This window comes from Equus quagga, chromosome 7 (genome assembly GCF_021613505.1).
Source record: "Equus quagga isolate Etosha38 chromosome 7, UCLA_HA_Equagga_1.0, whole genome shotgun sequence".
Classification (NCBI taxonomy): domain Eukaryota; kingdom Metazoa; phylum Chordata; class Mammalia; order Perissodactyla; family Equidae; genus Equus; species Equus quagga.
The window spans coordinates 94,814,687-94,826,538 of record NC_060273.1 but is presented as its reverse complement, the minus strand read 5'-3'; positions in this window follow the sequence as shown (position 1 = coordinate 94,826,538).

Here is an 11,852-nt window from a genome sequence, read left to right as displayed (position 1 = left end):
CACTATAGCTGATTTGAACAGAAAGGGATTTATTGCACAGTAATCAACATTGTGAGTGAGTTCTTTGTTGTGATAATGAGAGGGGTTAGTCTCCTTTTGATGCCTTACAAGGTTTCTGGACTGGCATATTCTAGTTTGGGGAAAGAAGGAAACAGAACCATATATTAACTGCTGATTCTGAGCATATAGTACTTCTTGAAGGATGGTTCCAAAATGGTTCAAGGTAAATCTCCCAGCAAGTACTGTTATTGTCTTCAATATTCCTTTCCACTGCTCTGTAATTCAGGTGGTTTCTACGTGATAAGGTACACAATAAAACCAATTAATCCCATGGACACAAGCCCCATTGCTTTAGTTATTTGCAAGAATATGAGTTTCTGGACCAGAAGAAATATTAGGTAGGATAGTATGGTGGTAAATAAGATATTTCATAAGAATACAGATATTGCTGCTTTTAGAAGTGTGATGGGCAAGAAAGTCAAAACTATATATAAAGCACGTGTTTATTCCAATAAGAATAAATTTCCCTCTATTAGGGAGTGCTTCATCTTCTATCAGGTGATCTGTTACTCTATTATGTAGCCATATGGAAGGCTTCGGGTCAGACATTGCTGCCGTTAAATCAGGCAAAATTGGTGGGAAAAAGCTCTGATTATGGCCAACCTGTGTTTTTGCATTAACATATTACCTCCATTCCTTTTACTGTAGCCACTTTGTTAATGAATTCATTAAGCAAATTCTGAGGGTGATTGGGGGAAAAGGCTGACTGATATTCATATAATAGATTATTTTGTTAACTTAATGACTGAGTGCATCTTCAGCAGCTGGATGAATATTCACATAAGACAAAATTACTTCTAGACTCTAGACTCATTCCAAGAGGAAAACTTTCCAAAATTTTGCCAATTCTCCATTCTGGATTCTTACACTTTCCAAGTACCTGACCATCCTGAAAAACTATTCTTTAGCTGATTCTCTTACATTTGAGTGTCAATTATACTCTAGAATATATTTCCTTCCAGAAAAAAATATTTTATGCCTACAAGGACGTTTTCTCCACTCTGTTGTCCTTCGGGGTGAAGTCCAGGTGAGGCTGTAACACCTTTGTAGTCTACTTCTAGGAAGTGAAGTCATACTGTGTTAAACCATTTTTAAGCTAAGCTTGTTTTTTTTCCTTCTCATTAAACTAGAAAACTCCATATGAGCCTAAAGTTGTGGTCTCAGGGAAGGTGGGCAATACAGCAGGAGTGAGAATATGAACCACCTACTTTAGAGCTTGTTCATTCATGGCTATACCACATCAACCAGTTCAAATTATATGGAATGATCCAAGTCATGTCAGAATTTATGGCTTGCTGAATCAGAAAAAAAACCCAGTTCATGATGGGGAGTTGAGGTTCAATATTATCTGGTATCCCATGATGACGAATTAGTCTCAACCATGGCCCAAGAGTAAATCGAGAGCTGAAAGGGACTCCACTATTATTTGTCTAGTGCAAACTGCCTATCATCCCTATCATGCATAGACGCTTCAAACACCATTCAATGCACAAAGCAAAATGGACAAATGACAAGGCTGCTTATACCACAGACTGTGCCTATAATGAAAATTAAGGGAATTTTGTTTCCTGCAGATAAATGCTGCAATTTAGGATTTTTAGACAAATAGAAACTGAGATAGTTTGCCAACAACAGATGTTATTCCAGAAAATAGTAAGGGTGTACTTAACAAATGAGAAAAAACTACTCAATAAGGAGGGTCTGAGATGTAAGAAGCAAGAATAACAAAGAAATTAATACACGCTTGGGAAAATATGAATCATCAATATTATTATCTAATTTGGGAAGTTAAAAATACCAATAGTAACATATTGGGCACCAATATATAAGCCCAAAAGAGAAGAGTGAGATGAATTGAAGTGTCCCAAAATCCTATTTTGTAGGATAAAAAAGATTCTGATTAACTTTTGAATTATTATCTATGTATGGTAAAAGTAGAATGACAACCACTAAACTAATTGAAAGGTATGTATTTTCCAAAAGATAGGAGAGGGGGCCGGCCCAGTGGCGCAGCAGTTAAGTTCGCACGTTCTGCTTCTCGGAGGCCCGGGGTTCGCTAGTTTGGATCCTGGGTGCGGACATGGCACCACTTGCCACGTCATGCTGTGGTAGTCGTCCTACATAGAAACTAAAGGAAGATGGGCACAGATGTTAGCTTAGGGTCAGCCTTCCTCAGCAAAAAGAGGAGGACTGGCAGTAGTTAGCTCAGGGCTAATCTTCCTCAAAAAAAAACCAAAAACAAAAACAAAAAAGCACAAAAGATAGGAGGAAATTGAATAAAAAATCTCTTCTAAAATAGGTAAAATAATGAAAAACAAGCCATATAGACAAAATAGGAGAAAAAAGACAAAACAGGAATAGAGAAATCAATACATAAATGTCTGTAATTTCAATTTCAAACATATAAAGGAAATTGATTCACCAATAAAAACAAACAAAAAAATGAAGAAATTGATATTGGATAAATTTTAGATATATATTGTTTACAGGAAATGTAATTAAAAATATGTATACAAGGAGTGAAGTCAGCATCACAGTGGCATAAGATGTTCCTTGTTTTTGTCCCACCCCTCAACAACAGAAATTCAGCACCCATGGACATAAGTGCCTTTGAGGGAGCTGTGGGATCCAGCACCATATACTAAAGGACCTGGGAGGTGTCATGCCCACCTGTGTGTCAGGTAATAGCAGACAGACCTTGGTCCCAATATGAACTCTGCAGTGGCCTGTGAATCACCTCCAGCTCCTCCCAGCCATGGTCCAGGAGGCCCCAGAGAACATTAACTCGGACAATCACTCACGGACAAGAGAGCCTTTGTGGAAGTCAGGTTTCCAAAGGAGAAGTTCCAGTATTCTGCTGGAGCGAAAAAAAAAAAAAACAAATTTGGATCCATTGAAGTGAGTAAGAGGAACAGATTTATGTAACTTGTGTCACTCCTTCCACAAAGCAGTACAGCTTGGAGCCTAGAAAGATCTTCCTTGGCTCATGATTTATCCCACGGAGGAAAGGCGGAGTGTGTGAGTGAGCACCTGTCTTCCCGAGCTGTGTGAGATGCTGCCAAAGTGGCTAATCTCTCTCTTGTACCATCCAGAGTACCGAGCCATGAGCTACATGACTGGAGGACAGAAAGAGGCAGGGAGAGCAGTAGATAGAACTTCTGGAGGACATTAAAGGGATGCAGTTCCCTACCGCATCATGATTCCATCAAGAAATCTACCCACAAGCTTCTGGGAACATCTCACCTATAATTCCCCCAAGTGGCTCATGGTCACTCCCTGTGTTCTGCATCCTCACCCACACACCCTCCCACCCTGTGGCCAGCTCCCTGTGTGCCATCTCCACAGTGATAAGAGTGAGCTTTGACAGACTTCTAGTGAGCACACAAAGAAAGTCCATCAAATCTTTGGCTCAGAGAGAGATCACATACGTCAGCTATAGCACCACATTTGGGAAAACAAAAGACAGGCTATCAGCACTTAGCCTGGTGAGTGGCTTCATCCAGAGAAGGCATGCAAGGTTAAAATTTCTTCCACAAGAGGAAGCAAGATGCATGAGGCAGGTATACCTATAGAAGATCTGAGATAGCCTAGAACCTCTAGCAGGGGGGAATACATTTCTCTCCCAAAGGCTGTTAGCAAAGACTGGAGGAGGTGACTGCTACTTCAAATGTGAAGACAGAAACACAAAACTCCAATGAACATGAAAAATCAAGGTAACATGAAATTACAAAAGGATCACAATAATCTTCCGGTAACAGAACTCAAAGACATGGAGATCTGAAATACACCAGATAAAGAATTCAAAGTAGCTGTTTTATGGAAACTCAATGAGCTACAAGAAAACAAAGAAAGACAATTCAATGAAATTGTGCAGACATACATGAACAAAATTAAAAGTTTAACAAAGAGATACCATAAAAAAAAACCAAAGAAAAATTCTGGAGCTGAAAAATATAATTATCAAAATGAAAAGTGCAATAGAGAGCATTAACAACAGAACGGATCAAGCAGAAGAAAGAATCTGTGAGATCAAAGAAAGGAACTTTGAAATAATCAAGTCAGAGGATAACAGAAAAAATGGAGGAAAAAGAATGAAATAAACTCACATGATCTATCATATACTATCAGAAAGGTCAATTTAGGGGCCGGCCACATTGCCAAGTGGTTAAGTTCACACACTCCACTTCGGCGGCCCAAGGTTTTGCTGGTTTGGATCCTGGGCATGGACAAAACCATTAGACCTGCCTTACAAATGATGCTGAAAGGAGTTCTCCAAGATGAAATGAAAGGATGCTTACTAGTAACATGAAGATATACAAAAATATAAAACATACTATTAAAGGTAAATATATAGTCAAATTCAGAATATTCTAATACGGTAACATGGTGGTATGTTAGCCACTTAATTATAGTATAAGTGTAAAGGACAAGAGTATTAAAAATAACTAGAGGTACTATAATTTGTTAGTGAATAGATAATATAAAAAGATGTAAATGATAAAATTAAAAACATAAAAGGGGCCAAACCAGTGGCTGAGTGGTTATGTTCACGGACTCCACTTCAGTGCCCCAGGGTTTCACTGGGTCAGATCCTGGGTGTGGACATGTCACTGCTCATCAGGCCATGCTGAGGCAGCATCCCACAAAGCACAACCAGAAGGACCTACAACTAGAATATATACAACTATGTACTGGAGGGCTTTGGGGAGAAGAAGAAGAGAAAAAAAAGAAGATTGGCAACAGATGTTAGCTCAGGTATCAATCTTCAAAAAAAAAAACAAAAGAAAAAAACATAAAGGGGAAATAACAGAATTTTGTATACTATCAAAGTTAAGTTATTATCTGCTTAAAATGGATTGTTATATCTATAAGAACTTTTAGGTAAACCTCGTGGTAACCACAAAGCAAAACTTACAATAGATTCACAAAAGATAAGAGAAGGGAAAGCAGACCACTACAGGAAATCATCAATTCACAAAGAAAGGCAGCAATAGAGGAAGAAAGGAAGAAGGGAACTACAAACAGCCAGAAAACAATGAACAAGATGTCAATAGTAAGTCCTTCCCTATCAATAGTTACTCTGAATGTAAGTGGATTGAATTCTCCAATCAAGACACAGAGTGGCTGGATGGATAAACAAACAAAAAAAAGATCCAACTATATGCTGCCTGTATGAGAATCACTTCAGCATTGAGAACATACACAGTTTCAAACTGAAAGGATGGAAAAAGATATTCCATGCAAGTGGGAATCAAAAGTGAGCAAGGGTAGCTATACTTACATCAGACAAAATAGACTTTAAGCCAAAAAGAGTAACAAGAGACAAGGTCATTATTTAATGATAAAGGGGTCAATTCATGAAGAAGATATGACAATCATATATATATATATGATACATACATATATATACAAATATGATACATGATACACATATATACAAATATGATACATATATGTACAAACATGATACATATGATATATACATATATGTACAAATATGATACCCAACATCAGAGCACCTAAATATATTAAGCTAATACTAACAGATCTGAAGGGAGAAATAAGATAATAGTGGGGAACTTGATATCATACTTTAAACAATGGATAGATCAGCCAGACAGAAAGTCAATAAGGAAAGTTTGACTTGAAACATACTTTAGATCAAATGGACCTAACAGACATATACAGAACATTCCATCCAACAACAGCAGAATACATATTCTTCTAAAGCACAAACAGAACATTTGCAAGGATAGATCATATGTTCGATCACAAAAGAAATCTTACCAAACTTAGGAAGATTAAAATCATACAAAGAATCTTTTCTGATAATAATGGCATGGAACTAGGAATCATTAACAAGTGAAAAGCTAGAAGATTTAAAAATACATGGAAACTATACAACACATTCCTGAACAACCAATAGATCAAAGAAGAAATCAAAGGGTAATCAAAAAATATCTTGAAACAAATGAAAACGGAAACACAACATACCAAACATATGGGATGCTGTAAAAGCATATCTTTGAGGGAAGTTTACAGTGATAAAGTATACATACATCAAGCATATATCAAGAAATAAGAAAGATCTCTAAACAACCTAACCTTACACCTCAAGGAAACAGAAGAACAAACTGAGCCCAAAGTTAGAAGAAGGAAGGAGATTAGAAAGATCAGAGTAGAAATAAATGAAATAGCCCAGAAAAACAGTAGAAAATAAGTGAAACTAAGAGCTGGATTTTTGAAAAGATAACAAAATTGACAAACTTTTAGCTAGACTAACTAACTTAGACAAACTTTAAGCTAGACAAAAAGAGAAAAGACTCAAATAAAATCAGAAATGAAAGAGGAGATATTATAAATGGCCACAGAAATACATAAGATCATAAGAGACTTTATGAACAATTATTTACTAACAAATGGGATAATCCAGAAAAAAATTAGTAAATTCCTAGGAACATACAACTTACCAAGACTGAATCACGAAAAAACAGAAAATCTGAACAGACCAAGAATCAGTAGGAAGATTGTAACAGTAATCTAAAAATTCTCAACAAAGAAAAGCCCAGGACCAGACGGTTTTACTGGTGAATTCTAGCAAACATTTAAAGAACAAGTAATGCTATTCCTTCTCAAGCTCTTACAGAAAATTGAAGAAGAGGGAACACTTCCAAACTCATTTTATAAGGCCAGCATTACCCTAATACCAAAACTAAATAAGGATACTACAAGAAAAGAAAACTACAGACCAAAATCCCTCATGAATATAGATGCAAACATTCTCGAGAAATTATTAGAAACCAAATTCAACAACTCATTACAAAGATTATACGCCATGATCAAGTTGGAGTTTTCTGTGGGATGCAAGGATGATTCAGCACACCCAAAACAACAAATGTGATACACCACATTAATAGAATGACAGATAAAAATCAAATGACCATGTCAAAAGATGCAGAAAAAATATTTGACAAAATGCAACATCTTTTCATGATAAAACACTTAACAAATTGGGTATAGAAGGAATATACTTCAATAGAATAAAGGCCATATATGACAAATCCACACCGAACTTCCTACTCAACCGCGAATGATTGAAAGCTTTTCCTCTAAGATTAGGAACAAGACAAAGCTGCCAACTCTTACAACTCCTGTTCAACATAGCACTGACATACTAGTCAGAGCAATCAGGTGAGAAAAAGAAATAAAAGGCATCCAAAATGAAAGGAATAAGTAAAACCATATCTATTTGCAGATGACATGATATATAAAAACCCTAAAGACCAGACCAAAAACCTGTTAGAACTATAAATAAATTAAGTAAAGTCACAGGACATAAAAACAATATACAGAAATCAGTTGTATCTAAACACTAACAACAATATATGAAACAGAAATATGGAAAATCCCGTTTACAATTGTATCATTAACAGTAAAACACTTAGAATTGAATTTCACTGAGGAAGTGAAAAATTTGAATACTGAAAACTACATGAATTTGATGGAGGAAATTGAAGTTGACACAAATAAATGAAAAGGCAACATGTGTTCATGGTTTGGAAAAATTAATATTGTAAAAATTTTGTATGGAACCACAAAAGAACCCGAATAGCCCAAGCAATCCTGAGGAGGAATAAAGCTGGAGGCCTCAAAGTTCCTGATTTCAAACTATACCATAAAGGTATAGCAACCAAAACAGTATGGTACTGGCATGAGAGCCCAGAAATAAACCCTCACGTACACAATCAACTAATATTTGGCAAGGGAGTCCAGAATACTCAACAGGGAAAGGAAAACTTCTTCAATAAATGGTGCTGGGAAGACAGGATAACCACATATAGAAGAATGAAACTGTACCCCTATCTTAGACGACTCACAAAAATTAATTCAAAATGGATTAAAGACTTAAATATAAGACCTGAAGACAGAAAATTCCTAGAAGAAAACATCCAAAATACTCCTTAACATTGATCTAAGCAGTTGTTTTCAGGATACCACACCAAAAGCATAAGCAACAAAGCAAAAATAAACAAGTGGGACTACCCAAACTCAAAAGCTACTGCACAGTAAAAGAAACAATTAACAAAGTGAAAAGGAAATCTATGGAATTCGAAAATATATTTGCAAGCCACGTATCTGATAAGGGGTTAACATCCAAAATATGTAAATAACTCATACAACTCAATAGCAAAAAGCAAACAATTCAATTAAAAATGGGCAGAGGAACAGAACAGATATTTTTCCAAAGAAGGCATCCAAATGGCCAACAGGCACATGAAAAAAGTGCTCTACATCACTAATCACCAGGAAAATGCAAGTCAAAACCACAGTGAGGTTTCACCTCACGCCTGTTAGAATGGCTATTACGAGAAAAGAAACAGCAAGTGTTGGTGAGGTTGTGGAGAAAAGGGAACCCTTGTGCACTGTTGGTGGGAATTAAATGATACAGCCACTATGGAAAACAGTATGTAGATGCTTCAAATAATTAAAAGTAGACCTACCATATGATCCAGCAATTCCACTTCTGGGTACATATCCAAAGGAAATGAAAACAGGATATTTAAGAGATATCTGCATTTCCATGTTCACTGAAGCATTATTTACAATAGCCAAAATATGAAAACAACCTATCTGTCTGTCAACAGATGAACTGATAAAGGAGATGTGTGATAAAGGAGAGACATATCTCTCTCTCTCTCTGTCTCCATATATATCTATATACATATACACACACACACACACACACAATGAAATATTATTCAACCACAAGAAGGAAGAAAATCTCGCCATTTGCAACAACATGGATGGAGCTTGAGGGCATTATGTTATGTGAAATAAGTCAGACGGAGAAAGACAAATACTGTGTGATTTCACATATATGTGAAATCTAAAAAAAGTTGAACTCATAGAAACAGAGAGTAGAATGGTGTTTACCAGGGGCTAATGGGTGGGGGAAATGGGAGATGTTGGTCAAAGTGTAAGAATTTCCAGTTGTAAAACAAACAAGTTCTAGGGACCTAATGTACAGCATGGTGGTTACAGTTAATCATATTGTATTACATACTTGACAGTTGCTAAGAGAATAACTTGTGTTCTCCCCACACACAAAAAACCCCACAAAATTTTGTAATTATGTGCCATGATGGAGGTGTTAGTTAATGCCATGATGATAAACATTTTGCAATATATAAATGTATCAAATCAACGCATTGTACACCTTAAACTTACACACTGTGTCAATTATATCTCAAAGCCAGAGAAAACAGCACACAGAAAGAATAAAAATAAAGAATAGAATAGAATACACTAGGCAAATACTGATCAAAAGAATGTTGGGATAGCAGTATTAGAACCAGATAAAATAATTTTAGGCAAAAAAATTAATAATACAATTTTTCAATAGATTTAAATTATAATAAAAAGCTTTAGTTTATCAGCTAGTAATCAGCTAGTTTGTCTATTAATTCTAGACTTGATTTACCTAATAATACACACACACACACACACACACACAGAGCTACAAGTAGAAACTGCAAAATGCACCATCAAAGGGGAACTATCAAGCAGATATAAAATTATGTAAAGAAATACAGTTATGAACAATGTGTGTGTATATATTTATACACATATAAATAAAAATATTTTCAAACTTACACTGTTTCTGTCTATATTCAACTTATATACATAAATTTGGTATGTTAGTGTATGACTTCATCTAACAATTATTGCACATTCTTTTCAAACCTACATATTACATTTTACCTAAGTGACCATGTTGTAGCCTTAAGACTACAACCAATTTTAAAAGTTCAGTATCATAGTCCATGTTTGATCACATTATATTTACATTTGAACAAATAACCAAAGCATTGATTAAAATATCAAACATTTGAAATTTTAAATAGCTAATGATTTAAAGATTTACATTTACTTTATGTAAGAAAGAAACTACTTTGAACTCAATTCTAAAGAAATTTCTACATGTCACACTTGTTGGATGTAGCTAAAATAGTACTTAGAGGGAATTTTGTTACCTTGAATGCACTTATTATATATGAGTAAATGCCCTACACATCTAACTTAAGAATTTCAAAAAGCAAAACAAAATAATAGCATAACTCCAGGAGAAAGAGAAGGAAATATTTAAGGAAAGTTCGAAAATCAGTAAGATAGAAACAAATATACCTTCAACAACCCTAGAATCTATTTCTCTGATAAGCCTAAAAATAGAGAAATTTTTAGCAAATGTGATCAAAGCTCATACATTTTTTAAAAAGAACATTAATTTAGAAAAAGTGTACCTTTTAAAACTTAGTAAAAGAACACTGAAAAATGTTATGTCCATGAGCCCCTCTTTGTAAGTGTAGGCTAACTGCATATATCCCATAATTTATCAAAACTTACTCAAGAAGAATTAGAAATATGAATGTTCTTGTTACCATTGAAGAAATTGACTTCTTATTTTAAAATCTTTTTACATGAAAAAAAAAGATCCAGTTGATGTTACACATAAATTTTATCAAACATAAAAGGAATTATGATTTCAATTCCCTGCAATTTTTTTCACAAGAGAGCAAACGTAAGAATACCTGTGACAGGCAGAATAGTAGTCCCCCAAAGATGCCCACAACCTAATCCTAGGTATCTTTGAATACGTTACCTTACATGGCAAAAGGGACTTTGCAAAGGTAGTAAGCAGAGGGACCAAATATAATCACAAGGGTCCTTAAATGTGGGGAGACAGGCAGAAGAGGAGTGTCAAAGAGATAGGACAATGGAATCAGGTTCAAAAAGTTGCTACATTGCAACGAAATCAGTTATCTTCTAGAGCCTCCAAAAGAATGCAACCAGGCTGGTATTTTTATAGTAGCCCATTGAGACCCACGTCAGACTTCTAATCTATAGAACCATAAGATAATAAATTTGTATTTTGTAAGCCATTAAGTTTGTGGTAATTTGTTATAGCAGCAATAGAAAACCAATACATTCCTCAGCTAATTTTATGGAGCTAATATAGTCTTGATACAAATTTCACACATATTCAGAAAAATAAAGGGAAATTATATATCAATCTTATTTTTGAAACAAAGAAAAATATCAGCAAACTGAATCCACTGGTGTATAAAAAATAATATACTTTAAACTACTATGATTTAACAGGGATGCAAGGATGGTTTAACATTATAGATAAAAGAAGAAAAATCATGTGATCAGCTCAATAGATTAAAATCTTTTTCAACAAAAATTCACCACAAATTCATGATAAAAAGTCCAACCAGAAGTAGAAGGGAATTTTCTTAATTGGATATGCACTGGCTTCTGAAAACCTTCAGGAAATAATCTTAGTGGTGAGATGCTAAAGTAATTCCCTTTGAAAACAGAAATAAGACAAGGATACTCTCACCATCACCTCCTCAACAATATTCCATAGGTTCTAACTAATTCAGGAAGACAAGAAATAAATGATATAAGAAAAAGAGAAAAATAAGCAAAACTGTCATTTAACTGTCATCTAGTTCACATATAATAGGAATATTTTTAAATGTTTGTAGAAATGGATTTACTGAGGACTTCATTAGTATTGCTAATATACTATTTCTTAAGCTAAGTGGTATGTACATTGATGTACATTATAATATTGTACAATCCTTATAGATATTCTTACATACGTACCATGACAAAACATCTTTGTAAGTTATAAAACAGTTTTTGTTTTTGTTATATTTTATATCTACATTTTGCATTTGTTCTTTTAGTTTTATTTTACTCCTATGATATATTGTATCTAATTT